General features: G+C 46.3%; 16 non-coding genes across 16 annotated transcripts; all 16 read right to left on the bottom strand.

The window, feature by feature from the left end:
• Nucleotides 1–1191: 1191 nt before the first annotated feature.
• LOC134953641 (U1 spliceosomal RNA) lies at nt 1192–1354 on the bottom strand. Its single transcript, XR_010185694.1, has one exon. It is a non-coding gene; the product is annotated as a U1 spliceosomal RNA (small nuclear RNA).
• A 152-nt stretch (nt 1355–1506) lies between these two features.
• On the bottom strand, nt 1507–1670 carry LOC134951617 (U1 spliceosomal RNA). Its single transcript, XR_010184324.1, has one exon. It is a non-coding gene; the product is annotated as a U1 spliceosomal RNA (small nuclear RNA).
• A 671-nt stretch (nt 1671–2341) lies between these two features.
• On the bottom strand, nt 2342–2504 carry LOC134953653 (U1 spliceosomal RNA). Its single transcript, XR_010185699.1, has one exon. It is a non-coding gene; the product is annotated as a U1 spliceosomal RNA (small nuclear RNA).
• A 152-nt stretch (nt 2505–2656) lies between these two features.
• On the bottom strand, nt 2657–2820 carry LOC134950887 (U1 spliceosomal RNA). Its single transcript, XR_010183726.1, has one exon. It is a non-coding gene; the product is annotated as a U1 spliceosomal RNA (small nuclear RNA).
• A 671-nt stretch (nt 2821–3491) lies between these two features.
• Nucleotides 3492–3654, bottom strand: LOC134952982 (U1 spliceosomal RNA). The gene has a single exon (XR_010185336.1). It is a non-coding gene; the product is annotated as a U1 spliceosomal RNA (small nuclear RNA).
• Nucleotides 3655–3806: 152 nt separating this feature from the next.
• Nucleotides 3807–3970, bottom strand: LOC134950290 (U1 spliceosomal RNA). The gene has a single exon (XR_010183234.1). It is a non-coding gene; the product is annotated as a U1 spliceosomal RNA (small nuclear RNA).
• Nucleotides 3971–6594: 2624 nt separating this feature from the next.
• LOC134953640 (U1 spliceosomal RNA) lies at nt 6595–6757 on the bottom strand. The gene has a single exon (XR_010185693.1). It is a non-coding gene; the product is annotated as a U1 spliceosomal RNA (small nuclear RNA).
• Nucleotides 6758–6909: 152 nt separating this feature from the next.
• On the bottom strand, nt 6910–7073 carry LOC134951616 (U1 spliceosomal RNA). Its single transcript, XR_010184323.1, has one exon. It is a non-coding gene; the product is annotated as a U1 spliceosomal RNA (small nuclear RNA).
• Nucleotides 7074–7744: 671 nt separating this feature from the next.
• On the bottom strand, nt 7745–7907 carry LOC134953225 (U1 spliceosomal RNA). The gene has a single exon (XR_010185500.1). It is a non-coding gene; the product is annotated as a U1 spliceosomal RNA (small nuclear RNA).
• Nucleotides 7908–8056: 149 nt separating this feature from the next.
• On the bottom strand, nt 8057–8220 carry LOC134950886 (U1 spliceosomal RNA). Its single transcript, XR_010183725.1, has one exon. It is a non-coding gene; the product is annotated as a U1 spliceosomal RNA (small nuclear RNA).
• Nucleotides 8221–8891: 671 nt separating this feature from the next.
• Nucleotides 8892–9054, bottom strand: LOC134952823 (U1 spliceosomal RNA). Its single transcript, XR_010185219.1, has one exon. It is a non-coding gene; the product is annotated as a U1 spliceosomal RNA (small nuclear RNA).
• A 152-nt stretch (nt 9055–9206) lies between these two features.
• LOC134950812 (U1 spliceosomal RNA) lies at nt 9207–9370 on the bottom strand. The gene has a single exon (XR_010183665.1). It is a non-coding gene; the product is annotated as a U1 spliceosomal RNA (small nuclear RNA).
• Nucleotides 9371–10040: 670 nt separating this feature from the next.
• Nucleotides 10041–10203, bottom strand: LOC134952550 (U1 spliceosomal RNA). Its single transcript, XR_010185049.1, has one exon. It is a non-coding gene; the product is annotated as a U1 spliceosomal RNA (small nuclear RNA).
• A 152-nt stretch (nt 10204–10355) lies between these two features.
• LOC134950840 (U1 spliceosomal RNA) lies at nt 10356–10519 on the bottom strand. The gene has a single exon (XR_010183688.1). It is a non-coding gene; the product is annotated as a U1 spliceosomal RNA (small nuclear RNA).
• A 670-nt stretch (nt 10520–11189) lies between these two features.
• Nucleotides 11190–11352, bottom strand: LOC134952597 (U1 spliceosomal RNA). The gene has a single exon (XR_010185087.1). It is a non-coding gene; the product is annotated as a U1 spliceosomal RNA (small nuclear RNA).
• A 152-nt stretch (nt 11353–11504) lies between these two features.
• Nucleotides 11505–11668, bottom strand: LOC134950719 (U1 spliceosomal RNA). Its single transcript, XR_010183589.1, has one exon. It is a non-coding gene; the product is annotated as a U1 spliceosomal RNA (small nuclear RNA).
• Between the last annotated feature and the right edge of the window lie 3254 nt (nt 11669–14922).

Here is a 14922-nt window from a genome sequence, read left to right as displayed (position 1 = left end):
TTTAATTTTTGTTAATATTATTTCTATATTTCATTATTTTAACCCCTGGAATAATTACATTGCTGTTTAAACAACAAAAAGAATTGAAGAAAAAATAAATATTAAACAGACAATTTAAGGATTCGAAGATTTAAATATTTAAAGATTTTAAAATTTAAAACAGGGATGGGGGGAGAGGGAGGGGGGCCTTTTGGGAGAAGGAGGGGAAAAAAATAAAAATATAAAAAAAAATATATATATAGAACCAAGAGAAAGTGTAAAAAGAGGATGGAGGAAGAAATCTGATGTTCATCATTACTAGTGGATTTTACTAAGGAACATTAAAGGAATACACACAACAGGATTATACAGTTTCATCCTAAGAGGAAAGCTGTTTCCAAAATAGCTACTTCTAATAATTTTGTTTATTTATTAAACATACAATAAATGGATATTCAATAAATAATATATTAGGTAAATCAATAGATAAAATCTTCAGAGACTGCCAATGTTGTTCAGTTCGATGCTCTCATTCAGACCATCAGGTGTAAGGGTACCCAAAGAAAAAATCCAAAATGCCTCCCTTGTCAAGTAAAGGAGATTCAACTGAGGCAGCACAAGGGAACTCTCATCTGGGGACAACAACTGCAGGGAGAACACATATTTTCAGATGAACATGGGAGGGCAGAAGGCTGCCTAATACTGAAGCACCCCCAAACAACAAACCAAATGCAACAACTAGTACAAGCATTCCTGGGGGAAGGCCTGCAGCAGATGGATTTGCATATGGTGATGTCATCCAAGCAGTGGGTCAAAGTTGGCTTCAACCCTCGTCTGCATATGAAAAGAGAAAAGGGGCGTGCAGGGCATGGCGGCCTTTTGCGGCGCTTGGATGACCCCTAGTTCGCATTAAACACCTCCACCCTACTTCGGTGTGGGGCTCATGTTGGCTATGCCCCAGCCCCTGAAGCAATCAAGCTGATTACTTGCAGCAGCTGGGCACTGTAATAGCTCCAGAGCTGCTCTGTAAGGCAACTAAAAGGGTGTGGGCCCTGCAGCACTACCTGTAGTTCGCATTGTGCGTTGGAAGGCACAAAGTAAGCAGACGGGAGAAGTCAAGATAGTGCGCAAGGGCATAGAAGGGAGTGGCTCAAGAAAAGAGAAGTGTAAACAGACAGCAAACTAGGCTGGAGAGAGACATGAGACAAAGAGATCTGAATTATACAAGAGCCGACCAGGGGAAACACAAATTATGCAGTCAAGTTTCCCACATTTGGGGAAATCGCAGGAGCAGCACACCCAGAGTGCAATTGGTGAGCCTTGCCCTGGGAGAAGCACCTTCATGATCATCGTATCTTACCTAGCAGGTAAGAAGGAGTTGGGCTAGAGCTGGGGAGGGTCGCTGCTCGGGCACCCCCCTGTCAAGTGAAGGAGATCCAACTGAGGCAGCACAAGGGAACTCTCGAAAGAAGAACAAGGCTAGAGGAAGATCTGAGACAAAGAAATCTGACTTTTACCAGAGCTGACCAGAGGAAAGCACAAACACAGTCCCCCACTACCACAAATAATGCTGTCAAGTTTACCACATTTGGGGAAATAACAGGGGTCAGCATACCCAGAATGCAATGAATGAACCTCACCCTGGGAGAACAATCTTCATGACCATGGTACCTCCTATGCAAAATAAGTATGATTTGGGATAGGGCTGGGGAGGGCCGCTGCTCAGGCACATCTCTGTCAAGTAAAGGAGATTCAACTGAGGCAGCACAAGGGAACTCTCATCTGGGGACAACAACTGCAGGAGGTACACATATTTTCAGATGAACATGGGAGGGCAGACGGCTGCCTAATACTGAAGCACCCCCAAACAACAAACCAAATGCAACAACTAGTGCAAGCATTCCTGGGGGAAGGCCTGCAGCAGATGGATTTGCATATGGTGATGTCATCCAAGCAGTGGGTCAAAGTTGGCTTCAACCCTCGTCTGCATATGAAAAGAGAAAATTGGCATGCAGGGCATGGCGGCCTTTTGCGGTGCTTGGATGACCCCTAGTTCGCATTAAACACCTCCACCCTCCTTCGGTGTGGGGCTCATGATGGCTATGCCCCAGCCCCTGAAGCATTCAAGCTGATTTCTTGCAGCAGCTGGGCACTGTAACAGCTCCAGAGCTGCTCTGTAAGGCAAGTAAAAGGGTGTGGGCCCTGCAGCACTACCTGTAGTTTGCATTGTGCGTTGGAAGGCACAAAGTAAGCAGACGGGAGAAGTCAGGATAGTGCGCAAGGGCATAGAAGGGAGCAACTCAAGAAAAGAGAAGTGGAAACAGACTGCAAATTAGGCTGGAGAGAGACCTGAGACAAAGAGATCTGAATTATACGAGAGCCGACCAGGTGAAACACAAATTATGCAGTCAAGTGTCCAACATTTGGGGAAACCGCAGGAGTTGCACACCCAGAGTGCAATTGGTGAGCCTTGCCCTGGGAGAAGCACCTTCATGATCATCGTATCTCACCTGGCAGGTAAGTAGGAGCTGGGCTAGAGCTGGGGAGGGTCGCTGCTCAGGCACCCCCCTGTCAAGTGAAGGAGATCCAACTGAGGCAGCACAAGGGAACTCTCGAAAGAAGAACAAGGCTAGAGGAAGATCTGAGACAAAGAAATCTGACTTTTACCAGAGCTGACCAGAGGAAAGCACAAACACAGTCCCTCACTACCACAAATAATGCAGTCAAGTTTCCCACATTTGGGGAAATCACAGGGGTCAGCATACCCAGAATGCAATGAATGAACCTCACCCTGGGAAAACAATCTTCATGACCATGGTATCTCCTATGCAAAATAAGTATGATTTAGGATAGAGCTGGGGAGGGCCGCTGCTCAGGCACATCTCTGTCAAGTAAAGGAGATTCAACTGAGGCAGCACAAGGGAACTCTCATCTGGGGACAACAACTGCAGGGAGAACACATATTTTCAGATGAACATGGGAGGGCAGAAGGCTGCCTAATACTGAAGCACCCCCAAACAACAAACCAAATGCAACAACTAGTGCAAGCATTCCTGGGGGAAGGCCTGCAGCAGATGGATTTGCATATGGTGATGTCATCCAAGCAGTGGGTCAAAGTTGGCTTCAACCCTCATCTGCATATGAATAGAGAAGAGGGGCGTGCAGGGCATGGCGGCCTTTTGCGGCGCTTGGATGACCCCTAGTTCGCATTAAACACCTCCACCCTCCTTCGGTGTGGGGCTCATGTTGGCTATGCCCCAGCCCCTGAAGCATTCAAGCTGATTTCTTGCAGCAGCTGGGCACTGTAACAGCTCCAGAGCTGCTCTGTAAGGCAAGTAAAAGGGTGTGGGCCCTGCAGCACTACCTGTAGTTCGCATTGTGCGTTGGAAGGCAAAAAGTAAGCAGACGGGAGAAGTCAGGATAGTGCGCAAGGGCATAGAAGGGAGCGGCTCAAGAAAAGAGAAGTGGAAACAGACAGCAAACTAGGCTGGAGAGAGACCTGAGACAAAGACATCTGAATTATACGAGAGCCGACCAGGGGAAACACAAATTATGCAGTCAAGTTTCCCGCATTTGGGGAAATCACAGGGGCAGCACACCCAGAGTGCGATGGGTGAGCCTTGCCCTGGGAGAAGCACCTACATGATCATAGTATCTCACCTGGCAGGTAAGTAGGAGTTGGGCTAGAGCTGGGGAGGGTCGCTGCTCGGGCACCCCCCTGTCAAGTGAAGGAGATCCAACTGAGGCAGCACATGGAAACTCTCGAAAGAAGAACAAGGCTAGAGGAAGATCTGAGACAAATAAATCTGACTTTTACCAGAGCTGACCAGAGGAAAGCACAAACACAGTCCCCCACTACCACAAATAATGCAGTTGAGTTTCCCACATTTGGGGAAATCACAGGGGTCAGCATACCCAGAATGCAATGAATGAACCTCACCCTGGGAGAACAATCTTCATGACCATGGTATCTCCTATGCAAAATAAGTATGATTTGGGATAGGGCTGGGGAGGGCTCAGGCACATCTCTGTCAAGAATTTATAAAGTCTATACATATATATAACCAAATGTCAATATATATATATAGAACCCAGCGCTCCTATCAAAACTTATCTATTTCACCAATTTGTTGCTTATTTAATCTCTATACATCTATTAATTTTCACCATATATTATAAAATGGTGCTCCCATAGGTAGTACTGTTCTACCAATAATAAACCAAATTTTAAAGATAATCACACTTGTTATCAAAGGAGCGCAAAAAATAAAATATACAAGCTCTTTATTTTAAAAAAAATATATATAGACAGAAGAAACCCACATTCAATAAAATACAATGGAGTCAACATATATAGGCACCACTATCCATATCTAAATGTAATCAGGATCTATTTCATATTGCCCTTGATGACAACGGAATGTTTATTAAAGTGTCCAAAAAATCCTCCTGGATACAGCTGTTGTAATTTAATCGTTACTTTCCAATTGTAATTGATACATTAAATTCCTTCTTGTGGATGAACAGCAACAGTTGTAACCAACGCCTCTTATTTACTGCAGTTAAAGTTCATATGTAACTCACGTGAGTAATGAAAGAAAACAGGGGGAGAGCGCTGTGATGGTTGGTGAAACACAGCGGTATGCTACGACCCCCGTTAACCGTGGCTGGATCTTATTGGCACTCGCGGTCGGGATATTTCTCCCTGCCGTGGGGTAGAGACCTCCTTTTGCTCGGTCTCAAATTGCTTTTTCCCCTTCACCGCTGTCTTTACATCAGACGTCCGCCGTGATGTAGCTCGTTCATGAACGGGCTTATATCTCAGCAATCAGAGTGTCCGGTAATCACCTTCCTTACGCGTTTCTCCGCTGTTATCCAAGAGCGGTTTCGTCAGAGGATACATCAGCAGCCTAGCAGGCTCTTTTTAAAATGCACCGGACCAATAGTATTACTAATTAGTTGATTGGATACATACATGTACTAACTGGATGCATACATGTAATGACTCACATATGGAACAACTTTCTAATTGCAATTGCACATATAAAGGCATTTCATAATATAAAAATAAGCAACATGGTGATTAAAAATAATAATAAAATAAGCAACAAGGTGGTTTAAAAAATAACAGAAAATATATAATCTATATACAGATTAACCTATAATCTTTCAATCAATACCTCATATCTATAATCACATATACATAATTCAGAGACTCAGCACTAAGGATCCCCATTTACTTATATAAAACCTTTTAGGGTAACATAAATCCATGCCACTACTAAAGCAGTTCTTGTGGCGCAGGGGAAACATCACCTGCACTCTATGCAGCTAGTCCCATGTTCGAATCCAACCTGCTCAGCTTAACATCCATATTATTTATTTACTTTTAATGGGATCATTCTATCAATTCATTTTTACCTTTAATTTTTGTTAATATTATTTCTATATTTCATTATTTTAACCCCTGGAATAATTACATTGCTGTTTAAACAACAAAAAGAATTGAAGAAAAAATAAATATTAAACAGACAATTTAAGGATTCGAAGATTTAAATATTTAAAGATTTTAAAATTTAAAACAGGGAGGGGGGGAGAGGGAGGGGGGCCTTTTGGGAGAAGGAGGGGAAAAAAATAAAAATATAAAAAAAAATATATATATATAGAACCAAGAGAAAGTGTAAAAAGAGGATGGAGGAAGAAATCTGATGTTCATCATTACTAGTGGATTTTACTAAGGAACATTAAAGGAATACACACAACAGGATTATACAGTTTCATCCTAAGAGGAAAGCTGTTTCCAAAATAGCTACTTCTAATAATTTTGTTTATTTATTAAACATACAATAAATGGATATTCAATAAATAATATATTAGGTAAATCAATAGATAAAATCTTCAGAGACTGCCAATGTTGTTCAGTTCAATGCTCTCATTCAGACCATCAGGTGTAAGGGTACCCAAAGAAAAAATCCAAAATGCCTCCCTTGTCAAGTAAAGGAGATTCAACTGAGGCAGCACAAGGGAACTCTCATCTGGGGACAACAACTGCAGGGAGAACACATATTTTCAGATGAACATGGGAGGGCAGAAGGCTGCCTAATACTGAAGCACCCCCAAACAACAAACCAAATGCAACAACTAGTACAAGTATTCCTGGGGGAAGGCCTGCAGCAGATGGATTTGCATATGGTGATGTCATCCAAGCACTGGGTCAAAGTTGGCTTCAACCCTCGTCTGCATATGAAAAGAGAAAAGGGGCGTGCAGGGCATGGCGGCCTTTTGCGGCGCTTGGATGACCCCTAGTTCGCATTAAACACCTCCACCCTACTTCGGTGTGGGGCTCATGTTGGCTATGCCCCAGCCCCTGAAGCAATCAAGCTGATTACTTGCAGCAGCTGGGCACTGTAATAGCTCCAGAGCTGCTCTGTAAGGCAACTAAAAGGGTGTGGGCCCTGCAGCACTACCTGTAGTTCGCATTGTGCGTTGGAAGGCACAAAGTAAGCAGACGGGAGAAGTCAAGATAGTGCGCAAGGGCATAGAAGGGAGTGGCTCAAGAAAAGAGAAGTGTAAACAGACAGCAAACTAGGCTGGAGAGAGACATGAGACAAAGAGATCTGAATTATACAAGAGCCGACCAGGGGAAACACAAATTATGCAGTCAAGTTTCCCACATTTGGGGAAATCGCAGGAGCAGCACACCCAGAGTGCAATTGGTGAGCCTTGCCCTGGGAGAAGCACCTTCATGATCATCGTATCTTACCTAGCAGGTAAGAAGGAGTTGGGCTAGAGCTGGGGAGGGTCGCTGCTCGGGCACCCCCCTGTCAAGTGAAGTAGATCCAACTGAGGCAGCACAAGGGAACTCTCGAAAGAAGAACAAGGCTAGAGGAAGATCTGAGACAAAGAAATCTGACTTTTACCAGAGCTGACCAGAGGAAAGCACAAACACAGTCCCCCACTACCACAAATAATGCTGTCAAGTTTACCACATTTGGGGAAATAACAGGGGTCAGCATACCCAGAATGCAATGAATGAACCTCACCCTGGGAGAACAATCTTCATGACCATGGTACCTCCTATGCAAAATAAGTATGATTTGGGATAGGGCTGGGGAGGGCCGCTGCTCAGGCACATCTCTGTCAAGTAAAGGAGATTCAACTGAGGCAGCACAAGGGAACTCTCATCTGGGGACAACAACTGCAGGAGGTACACATATTTTCAGATGAACATGGGAGGGCAGACGGCTGCCTAATACTGAAGCACCCCCAAACAACAAACCAAATGCAACAACTAGTGCAAGCATTCCTGGGGGAAGGCCTGCAGCAGATGGATTTGCATATGGTGATGTCATCCAAGCAGTGGGTCAAAGTTGGCTTCAACCCTCGTCTGCATATGAAAAGAGAAAATTGGCATGCAGGGCATGGCGGCCTTTTGCGGTGCTTGGATGACCCCTAGTTCGCATTAAACACCTCCACCCTCCTTCGGTGTGGGGCTCATGATGGCTATGCCCCAGCCCCTGAAGCATTCAAGCTGATTTCTTGCAGCAGCTGGGCACTGTAACAGCTCCAGAGCTGCTCTGTAAGGCAAGTAAAAGGGTGTGGGCCCTGCAGCACTACCTGTAGTTTGCATTGTGCGTTGGAAGGCACAAAGTAAGCAGACGGGAGAAGTCAGGATAGTGCGCAAGGGCATAGAAGGGAGCAACTCAAGAAAAGAGAAGTGGAAACAGACTGCAAATTAGGCTGGAGAGAGACCTGAGACAAAGAGATCTGAATTATACGAGAGCCGACCAGGTGAAACACAAATTATGCAGTCAAGTGTCCAACATTTGGGGAAACCGCAGGAGTTGCACACCCAGAGTGCAATGGGTGAGCCTTGCCCTGGGAGAAGCACCTTCATGATCATAGTATCTCACCTGGCAGGTAAGTAGGAGCTGGGCTAGAGCTGGGGAGGGTCGCTGCTCAGGCACCCCCCTGTCAAGTGAAGGAGATCCAACTGAGGCAGCACAAGGGAACTCTCGAAAGAACAAGGCTAGAGGAAGATCTGAGACAAAGAAATCTGACTTTTACCAGAGCTGACCAGAGGAAAGCACAAACACAGTCCCTCACTACCACAAATAATGCAGTCAAGTTTCCCACATTTGGGGAAATCACAGGGGTCAGCATACCCAGAATGCAATGAATGAACCTCACCCTGGGAAAACAATCTTCATGACCATGGTATCTCCTATGCAAAATAAGTATGATTTGGGATAGAGCTGGGGAGGGCCGCTGCTCAGGCACATCTCTGTCAAGTAAAGGAGATTCAACTGAGGCAGCACAAGGGAACTCTCATCTGGGGACAACAACTGCAGGGAGAACACATATTTTCAGATGAACATGGGAGGGCAGAAGGCTGCCTAATACTGAAGCACCCCCAAACAACAAACCAAATGCAACAACTAGTGCAAGCATTCCTGGGGGAAGGCCTGCAGCAGATGGATTTGCATATGGTGATGTCATCCAAGCAGTGGGTCAAAGTTGGCTTCAACCCTCATCTGCATATGAATAGAGAAGAGGGGCGTGCAGGGCATGGCGGCCTTTTGCGGCGCTTGGATGACCCCTAGTTCGCATTAAACACCTCCACCCTCCTTCGGTGTGGGGCTCATGTTGGCTATGCCCCAGCCCCTGAAGCATTCAAGCTGATTTCTTGCAGCAGCTGGGCACTGTAACAGCTCCAGAGCTGCTCTGTAAGGCAAGTAAAAGGGTGTGGGCCCTGCAGCACTACCTGTAGTTCGCATTGTGCGTTGGAAGGCAAAAAGTAAGCAGACGGGAGAAGTCAGGATAGTGCGCAAGGGCATAGAAGGGAGCGGCTCAAGAAAAGAGAAGTGGAAACAGACAGCAAACTAGGCTGGAGAGAGACCTGAGACAAAGACATCTGAATTATACGAGAGCCGACCAGGGGAAACACAAATTATGCAGTCAAGTTTCCCGCATTTGGGGAAATCACAGGGGCAGCACACCCAGAGTGCGATGGGTGAGCCTTGCCCTGGGAGAAGCACCTACATGATCATAGTATCTCACCTGTCAGGTAAGTAGGAGTTGGGCTAGAGCTGGGGAGGGTAGCTGCTCGGGCACCCCCCTGTCAAGTGAAGGAGATCCAACTGAGGCAGCACAAGGGAACTCTCGAAAGAAGAATAAGGCTAGAGGAAGATCTGAGACAAAGAAATCTGTCTTTTACCAGAGCTGACCAGAGGAAAGCACAAACACAGTCCCCCACTACCACAAATAATGCAGTCGAGTTTCCAACATTTGGGGAAATCACAGGGGTCAGCATACCCAGAATGCAATGAATGAACCTCACCCTGGGAGAACAATCTTCATGACCATGGTATCTCCTATGCAAAATAAGTATGATTTGGGATAGGGCTGGGGAGGGCCGCTGCTCAGGCACATCTCTGTCAAGTAAAGGCGATTCAACTGAGGCAGCACAAGGGAACTCTCATCTGGGGACAACAACTGCAGGGAGAACACATATTTTCAGATGAACATGGGAGGGCAGAAGGCTGCCTAATACTGAAGCACCCCCAAACAACAAACCAAATGCAACAACTAGTGCAAGCATTCCTGGGGAAGGCCTGCAGCAGATGGATTTGCATATGGTGATGTCATCCAAGCAGTGGGTCAAAGTTGGCTTCAACCCTCGTCTGCATATGAAAAGAAAAAAGGGATGTGCAGGGCATGGCGGCCTTTTGCGGCGCTTGGATGACCCCTAATTCGCATTAAACATCTCCACCCTCCTTCGGTGTGGGGCTCATGTTGGCTATGCCCCAGCCCCTGAAGCATTCAAGCTGATTTCTTGCAGCAGCTGGGCACTGTAACAGCTCCAGAGCTGCTCTGTAAAGCATGTAAAAGGGTGTGGGCCCTGCAGCACTACCTGTAGTTTGCATTGTGCGTTGGAAGGCACAAAGTAAGCAGACAGGAGAGGTCAGAATAGTGCGCAAGGGCATAGAAGGGAGCGGCTCAAGAAAAGAGAAGTGGAAACAGACAGCAAACTAGGCAGGAGAGAGACCTGAGACAAAGAGATCTGAATTATACGAGAGCCGACCAGGGGAAACACAAATTATGCAGTCAAGTTTCCCACATTTGGGGAAATCACAGGGGCAGCACACCCAGAGTGCAATGGGTGAGCCTTGCCCTGGGAGAAGCACCTACATGATCATAGTATCTCACCTGGCAGGTAAGTAGGAGTTGGGCTAGAGCTGGGGAGGGTCGCTGCTCGGGCACCCCCCTGTCAAGTGAAGGAGATCCAACTGAGGCAGCACAAGGGAACTCTCGAAAGAAGAACAAGGCTAGAGGAAGATCTGAGACAAAGAAATCTGACTTTTACCAGAGCTGACCAGAGGAAAGCACAAACACAGTCCCCCACTACCACAAATAATGCAGTCAAGTTTCCCACATTTGGGGAAATCACAGGGGTCAGCATACCCAGAATGCAATGAATGAACCTCACCCTGGAAGAACAATCTTCATGACCATGGTATCTCCTATGCAAAATAAGTATGATTTGGGATAGGGCTGGGGAGGGCCGCTGCTCAGGCACATCTCTGTCAAGTAAAGGCGATTCAACTGAGGCAGCACAAGGGAACTCTCATCTGGGGACAACAACTGCAGGGAGAACACATATTTTCAGATGAACATGGGAGGGCAGAAGGCTGCCTAATACTGAAGCACCCCCAAACAACAAACCAAATGCAACAACTAGTGCAAGCATTCCTGGGGAAGGCCTGCAGCAGATGGATTTGCATATGGTGATGTCATCCAAGCAGTGGGTCAAAGTTGGCTTCAACCCTCGTCTGCATATGAAAAGAAAAAAGGGATGTGCAGGGCATGGCGGCCTTTTGCGGCGCTTGGATGACCCCTAATTCGCATTAAACATCTCCACCCTCCTTCGGTGTGGGGCTCATGTTGGCTATGCCCCAGCCCCTGAAGCATTCAAGCTGATTTCTTGCAGCAGCTGGGCACTGTAACAGCTCCAGAGCTGCTCTGTAAGGCAAGTAAAAGGGTGTGGGCCCTGCAGCACTACCTGTAGTTTGCATTGTGCGTTGGAAGGCACAAAGTAAGCAGACAGGAGAGGTCAGAATAGTGCGCAAGGGCATAGAAGGGAGCGGCTCAAGAAAAGAGAAGTGGAAACAGACAGCAAACTAGGCTGGAGAGAGACCTGAGACAAAGAGATCTGAATTATACGAGAGCCGACCAGGGGAAACACAAATTATGCAGTCAAGTGTCCCACATTTGGGGAAATCGCAGGAGCAGCACACCCAGAGTGCAATGGGTGAGCCTTGCCCTGGGAGAAGCACCTACATGATCATAGTATCTCACCTGGCAGGTAAGTAGGAGTTGGGCTAGAGCTGGGGAGGGTCGCTGCTCGGGCACCCCCCTGTCAAGTGAAAGAGATCCAACTGAGGCAGCACAAGGGAACTCTCGAAAGAAGAACAAGGCTAGAGGAAGATCTGAGACAAAGAAATCTGACTTTTACCAGAGCTGACCAGAGGAAAGCACAAACACAGTCCCCCACTACCACAAAAAATGCAGTCAAGTTTCCCACATTTGGGGAAATCACAGGGGTCAGCATACCCAGAATGCAATGAATGAACCTCACCCTGGGAAAACAATCTTCATGACCATGGTATCTCCTATGCAAGATAAGTATGATTTGGGATAGGGCTGGAGAGGGCCGCTGCTCAGGCACATCTCTGTCAAGTAAAGGAGATTCAACTGAGGCAGCACAAGGGAACTCTCATCTGGGGACAACAACTGCAGGGAGAACACATATTTTCAGATGAACATGGGAGGGCAGAAGGCTGCCTAATACTGAAGCACCCCCAAACAACAAACCAAATGCAACAACTAGTGCAAGCATTCCTGGGGGAAGGCCTGCAGCAGATTGATTTGCATATGGTAATGCCATCCAAGCAGTGGGTCAAAGTTGGATTTAACCCTCGTCTGCATATGAAAAGAGAAAAGGGGCGTGCAGGGCATGGCGGCCTTTTGCGGCGCTTGGATGACCTCTAGTTCGCATTAAACACCTCCACCCTCCTTCGGTGTGGGGCTCATGTTGGCTATGCCCCAGCCCCTGAAGCATTCAAGCTGATTTCTTGCAGCAGCTGGGCACTGTAACAGCTCCAGAGCTGCTCTGTAAGGCAAGTAAAAGGGTGTGGGCCCTGCAGCACTACCTGTAGTTTGCATTGTGCGTTGGAAGGCACAAAGTAAGCAGACGGGAGAAGTCAGGATAGTGCGCAAGGGCATAGAAGGGAGCGGCTCAAGAAAAGAAAAGTGGAAACAGACAGCAAACTAGGCTGGAGAGCTCTTCTGTCTATATTTTGCAAACCTGCTCTTGTCCTCTCCAGCTGCTCCATGTAGATTTGACGTCTGGAAAGGTGCATAACCCACTGACAAGCAGGCACACTCCTGCATGAGTTTTCTCTCTCACTAGCTGGATGATACACAATCATTTGCATGTGCTCCACCTCCGACACACCACCCACCCAACCACCCAGTGACCAGAGCCACCCACAAGCCAACTGGCTCCGTGATTTAATTTGCACAGTGTAGTCATCCAGGCAGCATGTCCTTCTCAATGGAAGGATCTCTGGTTCCATGGAATCTTCCACATTGGAATGCTGCGGAACAAAAATGATTTAAATATTCAGCTTGCTAGCATTCAATGTACCTGCGGCTTGGCTCTAGCACATGGGTCTTCATCCTGTGGCCCTCCAGCTGCTGTGAAACTACACATCCCAGCATGCCCTGCCACAGTTTTGCTATTAAGGTATGCTAAAACTGAGGCAGGGCATGCTGGGATGTGTAGTTCCACAGCAGCTGGAGGGTCGCAGGTTGAAGACCCATGTTCTAGCATGCCTGTTCTATGATGCATGTACCGTGATGTCACAATCAGCTTGGAATGGGGTGTCTAGCAGGCATTTGCTGACAGCCACTTGAGGGAGACACACATCAGGAGATGCAGCATATCGGAGGTCTTCGATGCCTTTCCAGCAAATGCACACCACCTGCTGCTGGTCTGGACACAAAACAATGCCCACAATCGAAGTCCCAAAATGCCCAACTACATGATTCATGTAAGTAGTGAATTTAGGAATGAATTTAGAAGTAGGAAATTAAGTTAGTTCACAAGTACATTCAAATTCAGATCTAAAGTCTAGGTAGGCCTCACGTCCTGGCAGCCCCCAGCACTTAAAAATGCCTTGATTAGAGGTAGAGAATTAAATGTAGATAAAAAGTAGACACAAAATAAGACTCCACAGAGTTGTTATCAGGTGTCTTTATCAATTGTTGCATTTAAAAAATCAAGCAATTAGGGAACACAATGTTGCAACAATGTAACCCTATTTGCAAAATAGTACTAAATAAGTTTGTCGATGTAAGACATTTGCAAAGGCGCATCCAAAACACGCTGGAAAATGCAACTGAATCTGTTTTTGGAGGCTAGAATAGGAAATGTGCATCGGTCCTACAAGTACTGAAAGCTCTTCTACCAACTCCCTTTTCTGAAAAGCCATTTAATATATGGTTCCCAGATAGGGGACATATCAGATATTGCCTTTCAAAAGCAGCAAATATCATACCACTTCTATTGCCATCAAAGATAAACATTGATTGTTTTCAGATATTAGATTGAAAAAGCAGTCTTTATTGACATAAAGAAGCAAAAAAACATACATAAACATTACACACATAAGTACTGTGTTGCAGCACAGATAAAACACAATACAAATGCTGTCGGTATAGTACAGTTCAAGAACTACAGCACAGGCCAGCCTACACTATAAATCATGAACTGCACTATACATTTAAACAACACAATAATACAACAGTTAATAAGGCTATGGGTGTGGAGTGTAAGAGGGTGAGGGAATCACAAGCCCGAAGCTTTATTGAAAGACAGACACATATAAAGGGAGGATTAATAAATACAAAGATATCCTTTACTATAGAATGTAGTCCAATCCGGTCTTTCAACTCTTCCACAACTTAAAAACGGATAGTGTTCCCAAGCCTTCCATCCTGGAATATCTTCAGTCTCTCGCCAATGAAGAAAACAATCCCTCCAGCAGACTCTTCAACCACGATACAAGATCACAGCCAAAAGGGCGAGAAGCAACTACACTTGCGTTTAACCAAAATAGCTAAAACTTAGTGGAGGAAAGTGCAGTGCACCAAAACATAAGCTGACACAATCATGGAGAATGCGCCAGCATATATGCTCTTCTATCTATATTTTGCAAACCTGCTCTTGTCCCCTCCAGCTGCTCCATGTAGATTTGACGTCTGGCAAGGTGCATAACCCACTGACAAGCAGGCACACTCCTGCATGAGTTTTCACTCTCACTAGCTGGATGATACACATTAATTTGCATGTGCTCCACCTCCGACACACCGCCCACCCAACCACCCAGTCACCAGAGCCACCCACAAGCCAACTGGCTCCGTGACTTAATTTGCACAGTGCAGTCATCCAGGCAGCATGTCCTTCTCAATGGAATAATCTCTGGTTCCATGGAATCTTCCGCATTGGAATGCTGCGGAACAAAAAGGATTTAAACATTCAGCTTGCTAGCATTCAATGTACCTGCGGCTTGGCTCTAGCACATGGGTCTTCATCCTGTGGCCCTCCAGCTGCTGTGAAACTACACATCCCAGCATGCCCTGCCACAGTTTTGCTGTTAAGGTATGCTAAAACTGAGGCAGGGCATGCTGGGATGTGTAGTTCCACAGCAGCTGGAGGGTCACAGGTTGAAGACCCATGTTCTAGCATGCCTGTTCTATGATGCATGTTCCGTGATGTCACAATTAGCTTGGAATGGGGTATCTAGCAGGCATTTGCTGACAGCCACTTGAGAGAGACACACATCAGGAGATGCAGCATATCGGAGGTCTTCGATGCCT

The sequence above is a fragment of the Pseudophryne corroboree genome, chromosome 8, assembly GCF_028390025.1.
Source record: "Pseudophryne corroboree isolate aPseCor3 chromosome 8, aPseCor3.hap2, whole genome shotgun sequence".
NCBI lineage: Eukaryota > Metazoa > Chordata > Amphibia > Anura > Myobatrachidae > Pseudophryne > Pseudophryne corroboree.
Note: the sequence above shows the minus strand (reverse complement) of the source record. Positions and strands in the feature narration are given on the sequence as shown.